The sequence below is a fragment of the Tupaia chinensis genome, unplaced genomic scaffold, assembly GCF_000334495.1.
Source record: "Tupaia chinensis unplaced genomic scaffold, TupChi_1.0 Scaffold000523_1, whole genome shotgun sequence".
Lineage (NCBI taxonomy): Eukaryota > Metazoa > Chordata > Mammalia > Scandentia > Tupaiidae > Tupaia > Tupaia belangeri.
Genome location: NW_006160036.1, coordinates 2,614,987 through 2,640,564, shown reverse-complemented (window position 1 = coordinate 2,640,564; position 25,578 = coordinate 2,614,987). Strand labels below are relative to the sequence as shown.

Sequence of the window (25,578 nt, the reverse complement as noted above, 5' to 3'; positions counted from 1 at the left end):
ACAATTCGTACACTAGAATTTAACAAATGAGGAGGGATGTATGCGGACTTTAAGAGCAAGGCAGAAAAGCTACACAGTATGTGTGTATCCCAGGGGGAGGAATCTCGGGAGGTGGAGGAGTCCGACCTGGCGGGGCCCCAGGATCAGTCTGAGCCCCACCCCCATCCCCCGCTTCAGGTTGGTTCAGTACGTTGGCAAGGACGCTACTCTGCACCCTCGCCCCCCCCACCTAGGATTTTGCTCCAGAAACTGTGGCAGCCTTTCTGGGAAGCGACCCCCCTCTGACTCCCCAATATACTACTATAAAAGAATTACATAGCTCTCTTATACATCCTGAGTATACGATAAACTCTTCCAGGAAGTCCCTCGACTGCTCCCCTTTGCTCTGACCAGCTACTGTTAATTACAATACTTTACTCCGGAGGGTCACAATGGAGGATGTGATGAAGTCACATCTAGGCAGCAATCTTCCTGACCTTTGGAAGGCCCAGGGCACTCCCGCCCCACTATGGCTTAAAACTCATGCCGGGTGCGTGTGCGTGCATGCCCAAGATCCCGAGAGGAGAATGGAGGAGAAGGGATTGCGGCGTGACCATCCCCCCTGGGGGGTGATTTCTCGCTTTCTGTCTCTATGTCTCTCTCTGTCTGGCGAGCGCATGCGCCCTATAGTGAAAATCTCTTCCAAAAAAAAAGTTTCTCATTAACTCCTTAGTCACTTTACCACCAGTTGAAAAGTCTGTCCCCGCCCTTACCTAGCAAACAGTAAGTTTTACTCCTTTAAGATATATTAGGGTTCCTTGAATTAAGTTTTAGATCCCTATATAATTATATAAGTTCCATTCTTTATTAAGATCCATAAGAACTAATATCTATACTTGAGATTTTCTTTTCTCAGCACCATTCCTGGTAATCACAAGATGGCTGCTGCGCTGCATCAGCTGATAATGATCTCTGCTTGCTGGAGCCACTTTCCCAAAACTGCATTCCATGGAGACCCACCTACATCAAAGGAACTAGACCCACCTTTAATCCAATCCTGAATGGAACTTTTGTACCGTATTGTTAAAAACTTTATGAGCTGATAATTGAAACACATAGCCCCTCTCCCACTTACTTGCATGTAACACATTTTCAATGAAAACACACAGTGATTCCTAGCAGTTGTCACTCCTCAGAGAGCGATCTCTGGGGGTTGTCCGGCTAAGGACGTGCATGAAAAAGGCACCGAGGCCTTAGTCTTCTTCTTTACCTGCGCCGCCTCCGTTGAGTCAACCCACCCCTGCTGAGGCTGGACCCCAGCAGGGAAGATTTCATGACATAGGTGAAATGAGTCACATCAACATGCAGCATTGGCCAGTGACGCCTCTCTCCTGTTTTCTCCTCTAAAAAGTAGAGGTAATCAATCATGGAAGATAAGGTACTGAAAGCACCATCCCATTCCCTGGAAACAGTAATCACTAAATTTGACTCTGTACTACATATTGTTTCACATGTCATGTTTCTCTAATAGGGCATCTTTCAGTATATGTTAAGAGAACTTGATGGCCATCAGACCAAATCTATCTTCGCAGGCTGGTACCAAGTCATGTTGAACATACGGGACTCTCTAGCAATGTCCCTAAGCCTAGGTTCCAACCTTCACTCAGCAGCGTCCCAGGCCATACTCTAACACAAGAAACTAGAGAAAAACACAGGATCTAGAAGACAGGGTGACCCCATGAGATATCATTTTATAGCCTCCAGGATGGCCAAAATAAGAATGTCAGATAGTAACAAATGTTGGTGAAGATGTAGAGAAATTAGACCTCAGATTATGGCCCTAGAAAGGAAAATTACAGAACATATGGTTCAGTTGAGAAAAATATTATAATGTAAACATGATATATTAGCCTAACTATAACTAAGAAAATAAAGAAAAGAGTGTGGGTATGGATTAGGAAGGTGAATAGTAAAAAAAGAGATAAATTTTATTATCTTCTTACATGAAGTCAAGATAGTGTATAAACGTGGAGGAGAAAACAAGTAGTACTAATGAACAGAGAATCTGGGAGAAAAATCTTGACCAAAATAGCTAAAGGAGTTGGAAACAGCTACCTTCAAAAGGTGGAATTAGTGGACGGAAAACTACCTACAGCTGAACGAATTTATAATCTTAAATCTAAAGTACTATCCAGGGCAGACCTTTAAAAATGGTAATCATTCGGGACCAGCAGGTTGTATGGTGGTTAAGGCTGGACACTCCCGTATGGCTAATTACAGCTCGAGTCTCAGATCTGGTGGCTTACTTTCCTCACTTCCCTTCTCTTTCTCGCTCTCTCTCTCTCTCCCTCTCTCTCTCTCTCTCTCTCTCCCTCTCTCTCTCCCTCTCTCTCTCCCTCTCTCTCTCTGTGTGTGTGTGTGTGTGTGTGTGTGTGTGTCTGTCAAATTAAAAATAAATGAATTTTTTTTTAAATGGTCATCATTCTACGTTGGGAATTTTACTAGAAGCACTAACTGGTAGCATTACTAGCATTCAATGGCAAAAAAAAAAAAAAAAAAATTACAAGGTAGACAGAAACAATGACACAGGAAATCATCAGGAAAAAAATTATACAACCATCTTCCACATGTATCTCTAAGAGAATTGCTTTTCCAACTTTAGCACTTATAATGGCTACCTGAAACATTGAGTCCAAAAAGCACAGGACTATCAAAATCAACCCATTTCCCAAAAGCTATTTGAGTACAAAGAAAAACCCTGGATGTGTCTGAAGTTCCTAATAAGCTTTGGCCACTACAGTACTTTCATTGCTTATCAGAGCGTGAATCTCATGAGGCCATCCAAATAAGAATAAATTACAGAACTTGACAACTGCCTAAATGTCAGATTAAATTTCATAATATTAATACTCAATACTTATTGCAAGTTTCAAAGAGAAAAAATATCCTTCACTGTGACTCACAAGAGAGACTTCTCATCACAACCAATGATTTTCTATCACTGTACACAGCCATGAATTTTCATAATACCCTCAATTCTTCAAGGTGATGCCGTGCTTAATTTAAGGAAATTCTGTCCTACAAGGGCAGAAAAAATTCTCAAACTCACCTTTCAAACATCTTTTTTCCCCCAGGCAGAGAAAGAGGTAACTGTTGGGTTTCTTCCCTGTCCCTGGCTTTGAAATACTCTACCCTGAACTCAACTCAAGCCCCTCCTCCAGAAAGCCTCTCCTCCGGCTTGCAACAATTATTAAGAGATATAAAAGCAAATACAGGTGTGTTTTTTGACGGTCAATCAGGTTAGAACTGGCACAAATGAAAGCAATAATTATCAGCAGTTAGTTCTTCTCCCCCTTTACAGGTGAAGAAAGAGAAATGAAACAGTAAATCTCTGATTCAGATGGTCAAGAACTGATGCTCTTAGCTGAAACTCTCCCAGTTAACTTGAGTTAGTTACAGTTTGTAAATCACAAGAGAAATTAGTTACTTTCATCTAAAGCAATGAAATGATCACTTGGGTATTAAATTTTTTTTTTTTTAAAAAAGGAGGTTGTATGGGAAGTCTGCACTTATTCACTCTAAATGGGTTCAGATCCTAACTAGCCTCACCTTAAAGTTCAAAATCAGATCCACAACAGGAGTTTCAGACATTAGAATAACATTGGGGAAAATTCTGTGAAAGGCAGGTTTTCTGGCATCTGTCTGCAATTGGGCCTTCATTCTTTCTGATCACAGGTGGTCCAACCTCAGTGTGTATGAGAATCACTTTGGGCTTGTTAAAACCCATGTGGCAGGCCCCAGCCCGAGTTTCTGATTGGGTGAGTCTGAGGAAGGCTGGAGAATTTCTTTTCTACCAGGTATCTCAGATGATACTGATGTTGCTGATCTGGAGAAAAACACTTTTGAGAAGGATAGTTTTAGATAAATACCTATCTAAGGTAAATCATTTTAATCTAGCTCTAATGAGCTTTCACAGTAATTAAGTCATAGGAGTGATTTAATATCTTTTGTAAGACAATCCAATCAAGATTCATTAGCATAAGAAACACTGACAAAATAGTCAATATTTGTCTTGAGTTGGATATAGTTTAAAATCCTAATTTTCAAATTCAGAAATGAGTCATCATTTACTTAGCATATATTTCTGCAAATGCATGTATTCAAATATCAGACAGCAAAATAGGAAAACCATATCATTTACTAACATCTAATTATAAATGGCATATTTATTACAATGAACAGAATGGATTGGATTACATCTAAAATTAGGCGTATAGCTGCTGGTACTTATGGCTGGTTCACTGAACGATCATTGCTTCTCTTCCATAATGAAAAACAAAACTATTATGATTATTCAAATATTGTACTTGTGGAAAAATCATTGTAACTCTTGAAGCTTGCAAACTGTGACATTTACATTCTGAATTAGATTCAAGTTGAGTCTTCAAAGAAGTAAATTAACTCTCTCTAACCACTATGTCTGTATTTAAGAAACAGCCTCCAAGCTAATTTTAGTGACTATGTATATATAATAAAGCATGATCAGGGGTTAGTAGTACTTCAGATACAAGTAAGTGAGAATACCACAAATAATTGAAACACCCATAGATTCACCAGGCATTCTCCAATAAAACAAGCCATTTTATTGTCTTATAAATGATTTTTGAATCATATCTATTTTCACTTATAAATAACAAGGTCCCCTCTTTTATTTTTTATTTGTGTTATTATTTATTTAACTTTATTTATTTATTTTAATTTCACCAGAGAGAGAGAGAGAAAGTGAGAAGGTAAGCTGCCAGTTCTGGGACTTGAACCGTGGTTGGCCATGTGGGAGTCCAGTGCCTTTAACCATCATGCCACCTACCAGTCCCCATATTTCCCTATTTTAAAATAATGAAGAGGGGGGCAAGAAGGTTGCGTGGTGGTTAAGGTGCTGGACTCCCACATGGATCACCGTGGTTCAAGTCCCGGACTTGGCAGCTTGCTTTCTCACTTTCCCTCTTTGTCTTTGTCTTTCTCTTTCTGTGTATCCCTCTGGTCAAATTAAAAATAATAATAATTATAATAATAAAATTAAGTTAAATAAATAACTATTTTTAAAAAACTAAAAATGAAGAGAGAAATCCATCTATAAACAGAGAGTGTACATTTTTAGTAGTTAAGAGTTTTGCCCGTCTAAACTAAACATTTGTTTGTGTCCTCTTCTTGTTATTTATTCTTTCTCATTATTTTTGCTGGTCTCAGGTGGTTTCCCAAGCCTCTACCTGACTTTTCCAGCACATTTCATGACCTCTTTTCAGACTGAGGCATTATCTCACTAATATTTTGAGGTGCAATCTCTTTATAAAAATAAAATTGGAATTTTTTTCTTTTTTGAGATGATTATAAAGAATGATGGTACAGGGCCAGCTCTGTAGACTATCCTAGCGGTTAAAGGAGATAGAGCCCAAAAGGCCAACCATGTAGTTCATGTCCCAGTCCTGGAAGCCTAAAAAACAAGTTTGGTGCATTAGGTCTATTAAACAGGAACACCTGTGACAACCTAGGTTCTCTTGTGTTTGAGCTTTCCCCCAGAAAGTAACAGCTAAGTGAAAAACCAAAGTAAGGGAACCAAGGGGTACTAAGATTCTGGAGGATGCCTTTCTCTCTCTCTCTCTCTCTCTCTCTCTCTCTTTCTCACACACACACACACACACACACACATTGTATGATGAATAAAGGGGGGAAGAAAAACTATGTACAAATCAATTGTAAGATTCACCTTGATATACAAAATGTCAAAATGTTAGAGTCATAGAATCAATAAAATACAATGTAAAAAATGTGTCCTGGCCTTGTTAACATGTGGGACCATTTCTTTATGTACTGCTTTGCTTCTTTTTATTTTGTTTTTGTTGGCTTGGTTTTGGGGTTTGTTTTGTTTGGGTATTTTTGTTGTTGTTGTTCTTTTAGTTTTTTTCTTTTTTTGGCTATAGGGCACACATGCTTGCTAGAGAGAGAGGAAGAGAGAGAAAATGAGAAATCTCCTCTCAGGAGGATGACCACACTGCAATCCCCTCTCTTCCCCCCATACTCCTCTCCAGATTTTGGGCATGAACACACACACACCAAGCATGTTTTTCAAGTCACCAGTCCAGGACTCAAACTGAGCAGTAGACCATGTGGAAGGAACCCAAATGCCTCAACTTCCAACCCCATATTGGTCGTTTTAATGGTTACATGGACCTATATGAAATCACAGAAAGAAATTCCAGCCCATCTATAGGTCTTTTTTATGAAGGATATTTAAAAATGTTTGATTTTGAAATAATTTCAAATTTAAAGTTATGAGACCAGTATAAAGAACTTCCCTAACTTATTATTAGTAATGTTTTTGAGAGAGATTTTTGCTATAGGGTATATGTACCTGCCCGAGAGACAGAGACAGAAAGCAAGAAATCACCCCCTAGGAGGGATGGCCATACCGCAATCCCTTCTACTCCGTTCTCCTCTCAGGATTTTGGGCATGCACACACACTAGCCTCACATGAGTTTTAAGCCGCCGGGTTCAGCACTCAAACCATGGTCGACTATGTGGGAGTCCAGTGATATAACCATTATGCCATTTGCTGATCCCACATAACTTATTTTTTACTCATCATTTAAGACTAAATTTCAGACATCAAGCCCCATTTCCATTTAACATACTTGAGAGTGTATTTCTAAGAACTAAGACATTTTCTGACATAACTATAGTGTAGTATCAACTTCAGGAATGTAATATTAATAAGATATCATTATATTGTAGTAATATAATGCTTCTTAGCAGCCCACATTCCTGTTTCTCCAGTTGTCCCAATACTTCGCTGTACAGCATCCTGTATGAGATGCAATTTGTCTCCACATGTTACATTTGGTTGCTATGCCTCTTTAGTTTCCCTTGAGACTCTGTCTTCCATGACATAGATTTTTTTTAAGATAATAGGATAATTATTTCTCAAAATGTTCTTCAGTTTAGGCTTGTCTGAAGTTTCCTCAAGATTAGATTCAGGTGGGCCAGCAGGTAGTGTGGAGGTTAAGCTTCATGGTTCAAGTCTTGGACTGGTGGCTTGAGAATCATGCCAGGAATGTGTGTGTGTAGGCCCAAAATTCTGAGAGAAGAAAAGAGTAGAGAAGGGATTGTGGTTATTTAGGAGGATGTGGAGTAAAGCAATGCATGCAGCAGGAGGAGGAGTGTCACCATCGGCCCTAACACCTCTCAAATCACAGGAGTACATGCTTTTTGTGAATAGTTCATGCACATTCCTCTCTTAGTCCTCTTTTGGAGGCATAGCTTTCTCAGCTTCCTTAACATGAGGGACTTACATCTTTCACACTATTTTGCAGCTATTTACTCATTTGTCCCTAGGATCATAGAATACTTGAGAGCAGGTCATTTGAGTATAAGGGAGAAGGTGACCCTGAAGGATGGAGAATGTGTAGAAATGCAGGTCAGATCATAGAAAACCTGAAACTGGTTGTAGGAGGGCCAAGCCCGTAGTGCTGAGGTTAAGCACGGCGTATCAGGAACTGAACCTCACATGGCGGACCACAGTTCAAGTTCCAGTCCTCGGCTTGAGAAACAAGCTGGACAGGTGTACACGTGTGCTCAGAATCCTAACGGGATAGAGAAATGGAAGAAAAACTACTGTCACATGACCATACTCCATGGGGGGAGGGGTTTCTCTCCCCCTCTCTGGCATAAGTCCTCTAGCAATACAAAAAATATATAATAATATTTTAAAAACCTGGGACCAGCAGTTGGCATAATGGCTATGTCATTGGACTCCCAGGTAGTCGATCAAGGTTTGAGTCCCGGACCCGATGGCTTAAACTCACACCAGGTACATGTGTGTGCCTGCCCAAGATCCTGAGAGGAGAATGGTGGAGACAGGATTGTGGCGTGGCCATCCCCCCTGGGGGGTGATTTCTCACTTTCTGTCTCTCTGTCTCTCTCTATCTTTCTGGCTTGCACACACGCGCTATAGCAAAAACCTCTCCAAAAACAAATAAATAAAAAAACCTGGCTGTAACAGAAAAATCATTATTTTGTCTAAATATTGGTTGAGACCAAATGTCTACATTTTATCCACTCCGAGTATGAGTAAACTAAAAAGGCCAAGGAGTAGGTGGCCAGGGACAGGATTTGAATGAATGAATGCATCTGTAATTTTTATATCTATAAAGTTATTATTAGAACCCTTGCCCCATGCCTTCCTAACAAATATGCTCTGGGACCTACTTGATCATTGTGAAGTACTTGAGTTCCTTGGGAAAAAAAATAAAATAAAAATGAAGAACTAGTATGTTGCGTGATACTTATCTCCATGTTGAGATCAAATTTCCCACTTATAAAACTGGATCTCTAAATACACACAATAAACTGTAGTTAGTAAACTCGAACACCATAAAATAAATGACTGATTTTTTAAAAATTTAAATTGTGCTGTTGGGACTAATTTTACCAATTTGAAGGTTACTCCTAAATAACCAAACTCTCATTTACCCTGCTAACTAGCTCGTTAGTACATCTGCAAATAGAACATATTACATTCCTATCATCCAACAACTTTCCCATTAGCTACAGCAAATACTCTGCACTCTGGTCACCCATCAGTTCCCCATAGAGCTACGGGTTATAAGTTTAATAGTTTCATTTGCATATCCAGCTGAGGTAAATTAGAAAAAGTCACCACACTCATTACACTTTATTGCATTACAAACACAGATGTCTGTTTTTCGAGACCCGCTTAACCTTGACCTGAAGAAAGAAATTAGAAAAATACAGTGAGAAAATACACACTGTTCATTTGGCATCTCACATCTGAACTACATCAAATTTCCTAGAAAATAAAAGAATTGTAGTTTTTGAATTAACAGAATAACCTTGAAGAAAATCACGATCATCAGATATTGCTTTCCTCAGCTATGAATTATCTGCTAAAAGATCTTTCGATATTATTTCCCTGAACAAATAGACCTAAGAAAATTCTTTAAAGAGTAATTTCACTATATAAAAAAAGGGGGGGGGGACCAGCAGATGGCATAGTGGTTGTGTGTGTCGCTAGACTCCCACATGGCCAATAGCAGTTTGAGTCCCGTACTTGATGGCTTGAACATCACATGGTGGGGGACTGGGGGGAAGACTGGCAGGTGACATGATGGTTAAGGGCACTGGACTCCCACATGGACAACTGCAGTTCAAGTCCCAGAGCTGGCGGCTTGCTTTCTCACTTTCCCTCTCTGGTCAAATTAAAAATAAATAAATAAATAAATAAAGTTAAATAATTCTTCAAAAATTTTGAAAAAAGAAAAGAAAATCACTCCAGGTATATGTGCATGTGTGCCCAAGATCCCAGGAGGAGGATGGAGGAGAAGGCATTGCAGAGTAGCTGGTGGGTAGGGGTGGGAGTGGGAAGTGATTTCTCACTTTCCCACTCACTGTCTCTGTCTCCTCTCTCTCTGGAAAGCCTATGCACACTATGGCAAAAACCTCTAAAAAAAATCACTAGGAAATGATAATACTCAGACACTACTGGCTTCATATTAAAGTTGGTAAATTCACCTCACAAAATTATAGACAAAAAGGCCAAGGTATCAGTAGCCAAAGGATCTCTGGAGTTTGTGGTTTTCGGTCTCTAGGTAATAACATCAGTCTCCAACACCATACTTTTATAAGGGTGAATTAAAGTCATCCTCTCCCAACTTCCTTAAATTTCTTGAAGTTTCCTTATACACACCAGTGCAAGCACATGGTACAAAAAGAAACATCATTTGTTTGTGGTTATGTGGCAAATCTGTCCTTAGAGGCCATCATCCCACTTGCCACACCTCATACACCATGGAGAAAAGCCATTTGTACACACAACCTGTTAATACCTATAATCAAAAATCCAATGCAAAGTTATATTTCAAGAAGAATATTTAATCACTGGACTCACACATGGTCGACCATGGTTTGAGTCCTGAACCCAACAGCTTAAAACTCACTCCAGATGTGTGTGCACACATGCCCAAAATCCCAAGAGGAGAATGGAGGAGATGGGACTATGGTGTGGCCATCCCCCTGGGGGATGATATCTCACTTTCCATCTCTCTTTCTCTCTCTTTCTGGTGAGTGCCTGTACTCTATAGCAAAAATCTCTCTCTCTAAAAAAAAAAAGAACCTTTAAACCAAACATAAAAATCAGCAAAAACAATATGTATATGATGGTATATAAGGTTGTGAGAAATCATTTAAGGGAGACTGGTTGGGAGAAATCATTTTTAAAAAGAGTTATTTTATTCATTCATTCATTCATTCATTTTAGTTAGTTTGACCAGAGAGACACAGAAACAGAGAGCGGGAGAGCGAGGAAGCAAGCCGCCAGGGCCAGGACGCAACCCTGGTTGGCCATGGGTGCCCAGCCCAAGACCCCCCCCCCCCCCTGCCAGTCTCATGAGAAATCATTTAAGGGAGACTTTGGAACTTAATCAATGCCAACAAATTAATCTCTTTTTTAAAAATAATTTTACCAGAGGGCATGAGTGCTCACCAGAGACACAGAAAGTGGTAAGGAGGAAAAGTGAAGAAAGCACCCACCCTCCATGGGGCATGGTCACACTACAATCCTTTCTACATTTCTCCCTACTTTTGGAATTGGGCACACATGCGCCCTGTGGTTTCTCAAGCCGCTGGGTCCAGGCCTCGAACTGTTCACTCAGCCATGTGGGATTCAGCCACCTTAACCACTGCACCACTAGCTGGCCCATGAACCATTTTGAAGGGCAACAATGAAGGATATGGAAAACACCTAGCTTCACACTCAGGGTACAACTACAGAAGAAGGTACATGAGGCTACATAAGCCCAGAGAGATGTTTCTTCAAATTAAACACATGGATAGAAGGAACTTCAAAAGGAAAAATCAAAAAGAGGAGATAATATAATATACTAGGAAATATTTAAATCCAAAAATAAGTTAGGTAACATGAAGTTTATGACTCAGAAAGAGACTTAGATCAATGACTAAGGAATACCTTGGTAGAACATACAACATTGTGTTTTGTCTTTACAGGCACGATCTTTACCAAAGAAGTTTAAGCTTCAGAGCTCTTCACTGGTACAGTCCCTTCCAAAGCCTTGTAGGGGTCCAGTGTAATGACTATGTCGCTGGACTCCCACGTAGTCGACCGTGGTTCAAGTCCCGGACCCGGTGGCTTAAACTCACACTGGGCGCGTGTGCATGCGTGCCCAAGATCCCGAGAGGAGAATGGAGGAGAAGGGATTGTGGCGTGGCCATCCCCCCTGGGGGGTGATTTCTCCCTTTCTGTCGCTCTGTCTCTCTCCGTCTGTCTGGTGAGCACACACGCCCTATAGCAAAAACCTCTCCAAAAAAAAGAAAAGAAAAGAAACTATTTTTGTAAAATTTTCAAAGCCAAGGTATTTTAATTATGGTAAGTTAGCACACTGTCGCTTTCCACTCTTACTTCTCTGTCACACTTCCCTTTGGGTCAGGCTGCATCAGAGTGCTGCAAGCATTTCTGATGTTTAGTAAAAGGGTTTCTGGGATACAGGGGTGTGTTTCTTCATCCCTATATGAATAGTTAAAATATTCCCTACCTTCTCAAATGGCTGGAAATACTCCTCACTTTCGCCGTGCCCACTCATCCCACTAATGATGTGGAGGAGCAGGTCAGGATTTATTTTGTGTCCTGACAAGGTTTCAAAGGTATCAAGCCAGAAGCTAGTCTGTAAAAAGTACTTACAATCATCAGATACATAAAACTGCAAGCAGATGATTCAGTGTTCATCAATGCATAGTCAAAACAGCTGCTCTCTTCTGTCAGAAATAGTACAATGTGTACAATTTGAAACATGCCACACTTTTTTTTTTTAATACAAAGGCTTGAACACACCATTCTAACTACAATTTAGAAAGATGTCTTGTAAGATTTTAGTGGAGGGCCAGCAAGTGGCATGTGGTTAAGGTGCTGGATGCCTATATGGCTGACCACAGTTCAAGTCCTGAACCTGGCAGCTTGCAAATCACACTGGGTATGTGCATGTGTATATACCAAAAATCTCAAGAGAAGAATGGAGGAGAAGGGATTATAGTGTGGCCATCTCCTCCCTGCTCAGGGGATGATTTCTCACTTTCCCTTTCACTATCTGTCTCTCTGGGGAGCACACACACTCTATGGCAAAAACCTTGAAAAAAAAAAAGATTATTTAGATGGCAAAATTATCTAAAAACAATAGCCTTAACCCAGGCCTGGTTTTTATCTTCATAGAAGAAAGTATTCTATGAATAGAGCTATAAACAGTCTCTGTTTTGTATAATTGGATTTGTCCAAGAACACAAGAATTGTTCAGTATAGTGTGAAGATAAAATAGAACTATTTAGTACCAAAAAACAAATGTCTCTGGAAATACTTTAACTGTGGATATTGACTTGAAAATGTTAGCATATTGATGAATCTTTCTTCTTGAAACATAGTTTACTAAGAGATAACGTATCTAATCTCCTTGATGTAAACTTTGTTTCATTTAATGACGATCTATTTTATAATATAATGTGCAGACTGTATTAAGTATATGAGTTTTCATTTATTGGAATCACAGATGATCTCTGTGTTTGGGTAATTAATGCTTCACAGAGAATATTAGGGAATTGCCTTATATTGTATGTAATTAATATCTATAAACACAGATATTGCTAAATATACACAATGTTGGGCTCTCTTTTTCCTTTCTCGGTCTGGGAAATGCTGTACCATTTGTGGACAGGTGATCTTCCCTTCTGGGATTACACTGGAATCAGGCATGGATACATTCCCAGCTGCAGGGAAAATGAGAGAGAGCAGCCGAAGAGTTTTTTTGCTTCCAAGCTTGCCAATGATACACTGTCTGTGCCAGGAGGTATATAGTCATTTTACTCACTCTCCTGCACCCTCTTTTCCAGGAAAAATATCTAGAACAATGTAAAAAGCCATGAACATACTTGGATAGTGTACAATGGAGGTTTGGAGAAGGTCATTTGTTTCTTATTTTGGAGCTTATTTGTTTATTTCTTCCATGATCTTGAGTGTGTGTGCACGTGAGAGAGACAGAAGGAGAAGGGTGGGAGCCCCCATAACAAGATCTTAACACTACCATCCCTCTCCAGCTTCAGTTAGCCCAGATCACTGGCACTTGTGTGCCTGGAGTGTACACGGATGCTCTGGGTCACAAAACAAGGACCTTCCCATGTGGGTCCAGTTGATTTAGTGCTGTACACCATCTGACCCTTTTAATTAATTATTTAATTAAGTATTATTATTATTTAGAGAGATTGTTTTGCTACTGGGTGTGTGCACTCACCAGAGAGGGGGGGGGGACCAGCAGATGGCATAGTGGTTGTGTGTGTCGCTAGACTCCCACATGGCCAATAGCAGTTTGAGTCCCGTACTTGATGGCTTGAACATCACATGGTGGGGGACTGGGGGGAAGACTGGCAGGTGACATGATGGTTAAGGGCACTGGACTCCCACATGGACAACTGCAGTTCAAGTCCCAGAGCTGGCGGCTTGCTTTCTCACTTTCCCTCTCTGGTCAAATTAAAAATAAATAAATAAATAAATAAAGTTAAATAATTCTTCAAAAATTTTGAAAAAAGAAAAGAAAATCACTCCAGGTATATGTGCATGTGTGCCCAAGATCCCAGGAGGAGGATGGAGGAGAAGGCATTGCAGAGTAGCTGGTGGGTAGGGGTGGGAGTGGGAAGTGATTTCTCACTTTCCCACTCACTGTCTCTGTCTCCTCTCTCTCTGGAAAGCCTATGCACACTATGGCAAAAACCTCTAAAAAAAATCACTAGGAAATGATAATACTCAGACACTACTGGCTTCATATTAAAGTTGGTAAATTCACCTCACAAAATTATAGACAAAAAGGCCAAGGTATCAGTAGCCAAAGGATCTCTGGAGTTTGTGGTTTTCGGTCTCTAGGTAATAACATCAGTCTCCAACACCATACTTTTATAAGGGTGAATTAAAGTCATCCTCTCCCAACTTCCTTAAATTTCTTGAAGTTTCCTTATACACACCAGTGCAAGCACATGGTACAAAAAGAAACATCATTTGTTTGTGGTTATGTGGCAAATCTGTCCTTAGAGGCCATCATCCCACTTGCCACACCTCATACACCATGGAGAAAAGCCATTTGTACACACAACCTGTTAATACCTATAATCAAAAATCCAATGCAAAGTTATATTTCAAGAAGAATATTTAATCACTGGACTCACACATGGTCGACCATGGTTTGAGTCCTGAACCCAACAGCTTAAAACTCACTCCAGATGTGTGTGCACACATGCCCAAAATCCCAAGAGGAGAATGGAGGAGATGGGACTATGGTGTGGCCATCCCCCTGGGGGATGATATCTCACTTTCCATCTCTCTTTCTCTCTCTTTCTGGTGAGTGCCTGTACTCTATAGCAAAAATCTCTCTCTCTAAAAAAAAAAAGAACCTTTAAACCAAACATAAAAATCAGCAAAAACAATATGTATATGATGGTATATAAGGTTGTGAGAAATCATTTAAGGGAGACTGGTTGGGAGAAATCATTTTTAAAAAGAGTTATTTTATTCATTCATTCATTCATTCATTTTAGTTTGGAGAGACAGAGAGAGAGAGAGAGAGAGAGAGAGAGAGAGAGGAAAGTGAGAAAGCAAGCCAGCAGGTCCAGGACTCAAACTATGGTCGGCCTTGTGGGAGTGTCCAGCACTAGAACCACCACGCCACCTGCCAGTCTCATGAGAAATCATTTAAGGGAGACTTTGGAACTTAATCAATGCCAACAAATTAATCTCTTTTTTAAAAATAATTTTACCAGAGGGCATGAGTGCTCACCAGAGACACAGAAAGTGGTAAGGAGGAAAAGTGAAGAAAGCACCCACCCTCCATGGGGCATGGTCACACTACAATCCTTTCTACATTTCTCCCTACTTTTGGAATTGGGCACACATGCGCCCTGTGGTTTCTCAAGCCGCTGGGTCCAGGACTCGAACTGTTCACTCAGCCATGTGGGATTCAGCCACCTTAACCACTGCACCACTAGCTGGCCCATGAACCATTTTGAAGGGCAACAATGAAGGATATGGAAAACACCTAGCTTCACACTCAGGGTACAACTACAGAAGAAGGTACATGAGGCTACATAAGCCCAGAGAGATGTTTCTTCAAATTAAACACATGGATAGAAGGAACTTCAAAAGGAAAAATCAAAAAGAGGAGATAATATAATATACTAGGAAATATTTAAATCCAAAAATAAGTTAGGTAACATGAAGTTTATGACTCAGAAAGAGACTTAGATCAATGACTAAGGAATACCTTGGTAGAACATACAACATTGTGTTTTGTCTTTACAGGCACGATCTTTACCAAAGAAGTTTAAGCTTCAGAGCTCTTCACTGGTACAGTCCCTTCCAAAGCCTTGTAGGGGTCCAGTGTAATGACTATGTCGCTGGACTCCCACGTAGTCGACCGTGGTTCAAGTCCCGGACCCGGTGGCTTAAACTCACACTGGGCGCGTGTGCATGCGTGCCCAAGATCCCGAGAGGAGAATGGAGGAGAAGGGATTGTGGCGTGGCCATCCCCCCTGGGGGGTGATTTCTCCCTTTCTGTCGCTCTGTCTCTCTCCGTCTGTCTGGTGAGCACACACGCCCTATAGCAAAAACCTCTCCAAAAAAAAGAAAAGAAAAGAAACTATTTTTGTAAAATTTTCAAAGCCAAGGTATTTTAATTATGGTAAGTTAGCACACTGTCGCTTTCCACTCTTACTTCTCTGTCACACTTCCCTTTGGGTCAGGCTGCATCAGAGTGCTGCAAGCATTTCTGATGTTTAGTAAAAGGGTTTCTGGGATACAGGGGTGTGTTTCTTCATCCCTATATGAATAGTTAAAATATTCCCTACCTTCTCAAATGGCTGGAAATACTCCTCACTTTCGCCGTGCCCACTCATCCCACTAATGATGTGGAGGAGCAGGTCAGGATTTATTTTGTGTCCTGACAAGGTTTCAAAGGTATCAAGCCAGAAGCTAGTCTGTAAAAAGTACTTACAATCATCAGATACATAAAACTGCAAGCAGATGATTCAGTGTTCATCAATGCATAGTCAAAACAGCTGCTCTCTTCTGTCAGAAATAGTACAATGTGTACAATTTGAAACATGCCACACTTTTTTTTTTTAATACAAAGGCTTGAACACACCATTCTAACTACAATTTAGAAAGATGTCTTGTAAGATTTTAGTGGAGGGCCAGCAAGTGGCATGTGGTTAAGGTGCTGGATGCCTATATGGCTGACCACAGTTCAAGTCCTGAACCTGGCAGCTTGCAAATCACACTGGGTATGTGCATGTGTATATACCAAAAATCTCAAGAGAAGAATGGAGGAGAAGGGATTATAGTGTGGCCATCTCCTCCCTGCTCAGGGGATGATTTCTCACTTTCCCTTTCACTATCTGTCTCTCTGGGGAGCACACACACTCTATGGCAAAAACCTTGAAAAAAAAAAAAGAGATTTTAGTAAAATAAGGGAGAGATTATAGACACTGATTTAGATACATATAAGGAGTATCTCCTTTAGGTTCTTTAAACTTATTAAAAAGCTGAAAGTTCAGTTCAAGAAAGTAATGGAATATGTAATAGAGAGATGGAAAGTGAGAGTTGATATCAATAGAAATTACTCTGACATCAATAGAATTGTATCAAAATGTTTAAATCATACCAAGAGCAGTAATTCATTAGAGGGAGACATAAATGTTGACAATAATGAATATACTCTTGAATGGTGTGATAATTAAGTTAATAAAGAGAATGAACAAAAAAGCACACATTGGAAAAATATTTTTTTTCCTGATTGCACAAGAAATTCTAATATCAATGAAGATTTTGGAAAACTTACATTGGGGACCAGCAGATGGTGTAACAGTTACATTGCTGGGCTCCCACATAACCAACCACAGTTCAAGTCCCAATCAACCACAAGTCAAGTCCCATATCCAGGTTTAAAACTCATGCCAGGTGCATTTGCACATGTGCCAAAAATCCCAAGGGGAGAATGAAGGAAGAGAAGGGATTGATAGCGTGGCCATCCCCTCTGAGGGGTGATTTCTTTCTTTCTGTTTTTCTTTCTTTCTCTGTCTCTCCAGCAAGCACATGCACCGTCCAGCAAAAATATCTAAAAGCAAACAAAAATAAAACAAAAACAAACAAAAAAACCCCACCTTACATCGTTTGAGGACATTGACAACTGTTGTCAACTCAATGACCACGCCTATTCACTGCCAAAGAAAACTCGGAAAGCCTCGAACTCTCAAACCATATAAAAGAGAAACCTGGTAGCAATTTTCCCCAATTTGAATCTTTATCTTAAAAATATACATGGCATTCCCCATAAAGAATTATTGGGTCATTAGAAAAGTCATGAAGTATTTTTCTATGTGTTTAAAAAAAAAAAATTCCAGGACTCAGACATGTTTGTTTGCCATGTGGGATGCAGTTACCTTAACTTCACACTGCCTGCTGGCAATTTGTGGTTTTCTATGCACAAATGCGTCATGACTTTTCCAACAAACTAGTAGGTAGGGCACTAAGACACACTTTCCTAAGCAACAATAATAAAATTAAAATGCCATTGACCATGGTAGGAAAACTTAATTATGTATGTTTCTGTCCAAACAATAGAAAGCAATACTGAAAAATCATTGCCAATAGGCTAGCAGGTGGTGTGGTGGTTAAGGCACTCCACTCTCACAAGGCCAACAACAGTATGAGTCCCAGACCTGGTGGCTTTCTCATTTTCTCTTTCTCTCTCTGTCTGTCAAGCACAAGTACCCTATAGCAAACTTAAAATAATAATAAAAAATTCTAAAAAATCAGTGTTAAGACTATACAACTAAAATCATAAGGAAAAATGGGGGTTAAAGGAGAACAACACACTGTTTTCCCAAATCATACAATTCCTATATCTGTACACTTGTAAGCTGTGTAATTTTGTTTCCTTTCTTCAACTTAAAAATTGACTTTGTACTTCATCTTGTATTCATTTTATGTTTTCTTAAAAAGGGCCCACAAATCTTGGCTCTTCTCCTGCCCTAAAGCCCTACTCTCTATTTCATATATGTACAGGAGGCTGCAATAAAGTGGTCTCAGTTAGCCAAGGTTTGCCAGATGCTGTTCAGAATTTAGATGGGGCAAAAAAATTAAAGATTAAAGTGAAATTTCCTCATGAAAATGAAAACCAGCCTTGTATCTCAGGAGATGTATCTCTCTCAAAAGAAACAACAGTCCTTGCTTTTGCCTAGAAATGGAGAGTCAGTGATGGTCTCTTAAATTTGAGTGTTACAATGATGATTCTCAGAGAGAATCACAGAGCACCATATCTGAAGGTGAATAAAGCATTTTATTCAAGTTATATTTCCCCCTTTAAAGCAACTCTTCTTGGGTTTTGTTTTTTAATTTGTCAGAGGATGTGTGTACTTGCCAGAGAGAAAGAGAGAGAAGAGAGAAAAAACACCCACCCTCACCCATTTCTCTAATCCTTCAGGATTCGGGGCATGTACATGCTTGCACCTGGCATGCACTTCAACTGCTAGAGCCAGGAATCAAACTGCGAGATCCAGCTCTCTCAACTACCAGGCTAGGGAGGCACCACCATTCTCCTTTACTAAAAAATCACCACTGCAGGAGTCAGCAGGTGGTGTGGAAGTTAAGGCTCTAGATCCCACATGGTTAGCTTCATAGTTTGAGACTCAAACTATGAAAGAATCATAACAGGTGCATATATGTGCACGTCCAAAATCCCAAGAGGAGGGTAAAGGAGAAGGGAAATCACCCCAGCAAGCACACACGCCCAATAGTAAAAACTAAAAAAAAAAAAAAAAAAAAAAAAAGAAAGACTACTGCAGGGTCAGCCATGCCTACTGGTTAATGAGGCTGGATCCCACATGGCTGACTGCACAGTTCAAGTCCTAGACCTGCAGCTTAAGAAACACACAGTGTGTGTGCATGCTCAAACTCCTGAAAGGAGGGAGATGGAGAAAGGATTGCTGTGTTACCATGCCCCATGGGGAGGCTCCTTTCTCACTAGTTACCATGCCCCATGGGGAGGCTCCTTTCTCCCTATCTTTCGCTCTCTGTCTCTCTCTGTCTCTCTTTCTCATGCTTAAGCAAAGGGATACACCCTCTGACAAATTAAGAAAAAATTTGCTGCTGCAAACAAATACTATAGGAGAGTCAAACTAAAACATGCATCATCTCTCTCATTTTTTTTTTTTATTTTGAAGTTGGTGAAAATGAAGAATATTACTTCAATCTAGGCGTCAATGTTTCAGAAAACATTTTTAGGTTCACCTTTGTGTTTCAGGCCTGCAAAATTCCCTTGGTAATCACTCACACCTGCTATGTTCTACCTCCTTTCTTTTATCTTCCACAACGTCCTCTCTAGTTTCCTCTACAAGACATAGAAAATACCAACAAGTGCTAATGGCAAATTCATTCTGAATCTTCTGTAAAGTAAAATCTTTGGAGGATGTAAGAAAGGGTTAGGCTATAACGTTTACTGTAGCCAGCTGGTTATCATGTGGCCTGCCTTGAAACCCTTTAATCCCTAGCAGTGAGTCCATCTTCAGCCTCACAGCAGCCAAAGACTCAAACATAAAACAATGAACACTTATGAGTCCCTTGTTGATCTGTTAGTTTTCCCAGCAAAAATTATAGAATGACATGACTGAAGAAGACTTACAGAAGTCATCTTCTGTGCAGATTGCCAAAAACAGCTACACTAAAAATAATGAAAATAGATAGTCATTGCTCCAGTTCTTAAAATTTTTAAGAGACATCTCTCTAAAAGCCAACACCACGTTGGTTTCAGGAGCACTGTTTCTGAATGAAGATCTATAATGCTGGCCAACTGATCAATACGCCCTCAACTGCAAGAAGACTGTACCAGTGTCGACATCAGAAGAAACGACTGGCTCAATGAATTAAGGTAATGTGTAAATTCCAATAGGAAGGTTTCACTTCCACGAAACACTTCATCAAATTAGGCCTCAGAAAACACAGTAGCTTATATGGAAAAGAAACTCTTCGTTTATCCCTTTAATTAAAATCCTATTCAGTATCCATCCAATGGAATGCTAATCTATACAGATCAAATTTTTCTGGAATAAAAGAAAATATCTAAACAAAGATTTTTTTTGATTTGCAAATATATCATAATGATGTTTTTACACTTCATCAAATTAGGCCTCAGAAAACACAGTAGCTTATATGGAAAAGAAACTCTTCGTTTATCCCTTTAATTAAAATCCTATTCAGTATCCATCCAATGGAATGCTAATCTATACAGATCAAATTTTTCTGGAATAAAAGAAAATATCCAAACATTCTTTTTGATTTGCAAATATATCATAACGATGTTTTTTGTAATTTATCTTAAAAGGTGCAGAATAATAAATACCATATAGAATAAATGAGTGACCCCAAATCTTCATTCTTCCTTACTCACACTGGGCTTGGGCTGATGACTCATGGATAGAAATAGCACGTTGTACATTTCCACATGCTGCTCTCCGTGTTTCTGTCCTCTAGTGCCCAGGTTCTGCTACTGTGTTTGCATCTTCATTCCTAATTCCCCTATTCTATGATCACAGATGCCCGTGAGATGTACATAAAAGTTCATTTCACTTTCCCTTACTTTCTCTAATGTGTAATCCCACCTAGATGCTAGAACACAAGGTAACAAATATCAAAAGAATTATATTGGTGGGAACCAGCAGTTAGCGTAATGGCTATGTCGCTGGACTCCCACGTAGTCGACCGCGGTTCGTGTCCCGGACCCGGTGGCTTAAAACTCACGCCAGGCGCGTGTGCGTGCGTGCCCAAGATCCCGAGAGGAGAATGGAGGAGAAGGGATTGCGGCGTGACCATCCCCCCTGGGGGTTGATTTCTCGCTTTCTGTCTCTATGTCTCTCTGTCTGTCTGGTGAGCGCACGCGCCCTACAGTGAAAATCTCTCAAAAAAAAAAGAATTATATTGGTGTCATTGTACTCACAATAAGACTAGACATGAAGCTACATTTTACAAAACCCTAGTGATTCTTCTTTAAGGCTAATTGGATAAGTTAGTAAAATAGTTGACTTCTAAAGCCATAAAACATTTTAGAGGTCGTCATTTAGCATGATAAAACTAAAGGGGATCCAGATGCCACTTGAGAGGCTGGAAGTCGCATGGGAGGCGTGGGTTCAGATCCTAGGCCAAACTAAATTCAGCCATGGTTACACAGGCTTATAATCATAACTAATTAGTAAACTTGGGCAGGAGGATCCTGCCAGAGCAAAATCCTATCATAAATACTTCTCTCTGGGGGACCAGCAGTTAGCGTAATGGCTATGTTGCTGGACTCCCATGTAGTCGACCACAGTTCGCGTCCCGGACCCAGTGGCTTAAAACTCACGCCGGACGTGTGTGCGTGCATGCCCAAGATCCCGAGAAGAGAATGGAGGAGAAGGGACTGCAGCATGACCATCCCCCCTGGGGGGTGATTTCTCGCTTTCTGTCTCTATGTCTCTCTCTGTCAGTCTGGCGAGCACACACGCCCTGTAGCGAAAACCTCTCAAAAAAAAAAAAAAAACCTCTCTATCTCTCTTTTTCTTCCTTCTATTTTCTCTCTCTTTTCTTTACTCTCTCTCTCCCTCTATCATAAAGGAAGAAAAAAGACCAAGGGGGTAAGTGACTTGTCCAAAGTCACCGACGATACTCAATGAAGGCCCAGGAAAAGAATGCACCCAGTTCTAAGAGAAATTCTTAAATTCATATCAAATTCTAATAAGGGGTTGACACCAAAAACCTACAGAGACAAATTAGTATAAACTATAAAATATAAAAGTTAGCATAAATGGTGTTTGGGGAGGAAAGGGAGGTAGGGAAAAGGACTGAGAAACCTTAGATAAAGAATTGGGGTAAGGGGACCAGCAGTTGGCATAATGACTATGTCGCTGGACTTCCATGTAGTTGAACACGGTTCAAGTCCCGGACCTGGTGGCTTAAACTCACGCCAGGCACACATGCGAGCATGCCTGCCCAAGATCCCTAGAGGAGAATAGAGGAGAAGGGATTGCAGCATGGCCATCTAACTCTCTGTCTTTCTCTTTCTGGCGAGCTCGCGCACCCTATAGCAAAAACCTCTCCCCACACCCCCACCCCCCCAAAAAAAGAATTGGGGTGGGTGGGAGAGAAAGAGAGCAAAAAAGAGAGAAGAGAAAATTTCATCTGACGCTAAATTAATTCTAAAAAATTCCAATGGTAATAACCAAGTTGATGTTCATTTCAACATAAGATTTTATAACAGTACATTTTTTTGTCTTCACAACTCTAATATAACTGCATAAAGTCATATGTTACTATTTAGTTAATGAGTATCATTCTGTGTTACTCAGGGCTTTCCAGATAAATAGATCCTATAGTGTGCACAGAAAGAGAGAAGAGAGCCAGCAGGAGGCCTGGTGACTGCGGTAGCTGGAAGACTGCAGTTTGAGCCCCAGACTGGTGACTTGAAAAACACACCACGTGAGTGCGCATGTGTGCCCAAAATCCTGAAAGGAGGGAGAAATGGAGAAAGGACTGCAGTGTGACCATTCACCAAGAGGGGTACTTTCTCACTCTCCCTCTCTCTGGCTAGGGCATGCAGCCTATGACAATTTCCTTTTTAATTTATTTGCATTAATCACTGTACATCTTCACAGTGTTTTTCCCAGCATGGATACAATGCATATCAGTCAACTGAAAGATATTACCATATACATTATCATCAACAGATAACTTTGATGTTTGTGTCTATTAAATGTTTTGTTTTCTCTGATCTCCACCTCCCTGTCTCCTATTACCCACCCCCGCTACACTGTCTCTAGGGTCTACAGTTGCCTCCCTGCTATTATACCTTCCGATATTTCACTTTCTGCTATAGAGTGCAGACATTCAGTATATATTAATCAGGGGCATACAATGTCTATCTTCCAAAAACACGGAACACTTCACAAATCTGTGTGTCATCCTTATACAGGGGCCATGCTTTCTCTGTACCAGTCCAGTTTTAGTATATGTGTTGACAGAACAAGTACTCTGACATTTTTTTTTTTAAAAAAGAGAGAGAGCATAAGGGAGTTAAAAAGAGAAAAAGGGAGAGGGATTTTTAAGGAAATGGTCCATGCAATTGTGGAGGCTAAGTCCATGATCTGTAGAGTAGGGAAATAGGCTGGACACCGAAAGAAGCAGATATTTTATGCTTCTACTCTGAAGGCAATCTGGAGCCAGAATTCTGAATTCTCAGGGGCCCTCAGTCTTTTTTCTATTAAAACCTTCAACTAATTAGATGTGGCCCACCCACATAAGGGGCCACATCCAATTATCTACCTCAGAGCCTACTGATTTAAATATTAGACTTATTTTTAAATACCTTCATAGAAATATGTAGAAAATGTTTGACCAAATATCAGGGTACCACAACCTAGCCAAGATGATACATAAAATTAGCTATTACATATCACATATAGATATGTGATAGCTTTTATTTGATGGTGTAATATGCAAAGAACTGTGCTATAGGGCCAACAGATGGTGTGGTGGTTATGTCGCTGGACTCTCACATGGCTGACCATGGCTAGAGTCCCGGACCCAGTAGCTTGAAAATTACACTAGGTGTGTGTGCATGTGTGCCCAAGATCCAAGGAGAAGAATGGAGAAGGAACTGCAGCATGGCCACCCTCCCTGGGGAGTGATTTCTTGCTTTCCCTCTGCCTTTCTGTTCCCCTGTCTCTCTCTCTCTCTCTCTCTCTCTCTGCCTCTCTCCAGTAAGTGCACATGCCCTATGGCAAAAACCTCTTAGAAAAAAACTGTGCTTGGGGCTAGCAGGTGGCATGGTGGTTGAGGTGCTAGACTTACATATGGTCAGCCATGGTTCAAGTCTCAGTCCCCTTCTTTTTTTTTTTTAATTATTAGTTTTTATTCTCACTATTTTTTAAACATTCAATCATTATACATCATTTGGCTTATAAAGAGAATCTATCTAACATGAAATACTTCTCAGGGGACCAGCAGTTGGCATAATGGCTATGTTGTTGGACTCCCATGTAGTTGACAATAGTTCAAGTCCCAGACCCAGTGACTTAAACTCACACCAGGCACGTGTGCATGCATGCTCAAGATCCTGAGAGGAGAATGGAGGAGAAGGGATTGCGGCGTGACCATCCCCCTGGAGGGTGATTTCTCTCTTTCTATCTCTCTGTCTCTCTCTGTCTTTCTGGTGAGCACATTTGCCCTATAGCAAAATCCTCTCCAAAAAAAGAAAAGAAAGAAATACTTGTCAGACTAGTCCAATAGAGAACACTATACATTTTATCAACAACAGGTAATAAACCATTTCTGTGTCCCACAAATGTCACGTCTCTCTATTTGTTCTCGTGCTATCCTTCTCTATATTCTTCCCTCCCTTTTTCCCTCCCTCCCTCCCATCCCATTTCACACTGTCTTCAGCATCCATAAATATTTTCACTGCTTTTATGCTTGGAGGCTTCCGTTCTCACTTTCCCTCCCTCTGTCTTTCTCTGGTCAAATTAAATAATAATAATGATGATGATGAATAAAATTAAATAATTCTTTCAAAAAGGAAAAAAAAAACTATGCTATATGGTACTGATACAAAAATGCTACCTATTATGTTCGTGTTTTTATTTACATCACATAATGATGGGTGGCATCCTTTTCTGACCAATAACTTATGCACATTTCTGAAAACTCTGTTATTGTCTTTATATAATTTTCCACAAGATAAACTAGCTAGCGTGTTTGAGGAGCATATTAGCTAAAACTGCTTTCAAAATACAAATAAGAAAAATACCTCAGTGCATATTTTAAATCACAAGCAATAATGCATTAATTTAAACATAGGTACATGAAATACAAATACTTTATATTCTTAATATTACTGGGCAAACCAAGATCTAATTTTTAAGGTAACTTATCTGTAATTCTTTTGAAAAGAAGGTCTTGAAGTAATTAATCTTTTTTAATGACCAACAGAGCTATGGAAAGCACAAAATGGTAGGGGTAGAAAGGGCAAGAAATAAAATAGATTATTAAGAAGAAAAACATAGACAGTGACTTAAATGGTCACCCAAACCATGGGGTATCCTCTTTAACATTCTTTTTTTCTCTGTTTAGGAGGTTATTAACCTGTATCCTGGGGTGACTGAGCATCAATTACATCAATGGGACAGAGCAGTGAAATGTAAATTAAAAATTAAACGTATTTTAACAACATTAGAATCCTAACAGTATTTCTAATTTTTAAAAAAGGGTAAAAATATTTTCTCCATTTAAATTTTTAAAAGTTTATTTAATATATTTCTTTCTTCCATGAGCAAGAAAGAAAGAGAGAGAGAGAACCTCCAACAGAGCCTTGACAGCATGATCTACCCCTAGCCTTCAGCCAGGGCCCAGATCATGCGGATGCATATCTATCCTGCTTGGCCCAAAATAAAAACACTTGAAG

At 40.0% G+C, this 25,578-nt stretch overlaps 1 pseudogene; it reads right to left on the bottom strand.

The window, feature by feature from the left end:
• Nucleotides 1–23,046: 23,046 nt before the first annotated feature.
• LOC114009357 (uncharacterized) lies at nt 23,047–23,145 on the bottom strand (annotated as a pseudogene).
• Between the last annotated feature and the right edge of the window lie 2,433 nt (nt 23,146–25,578).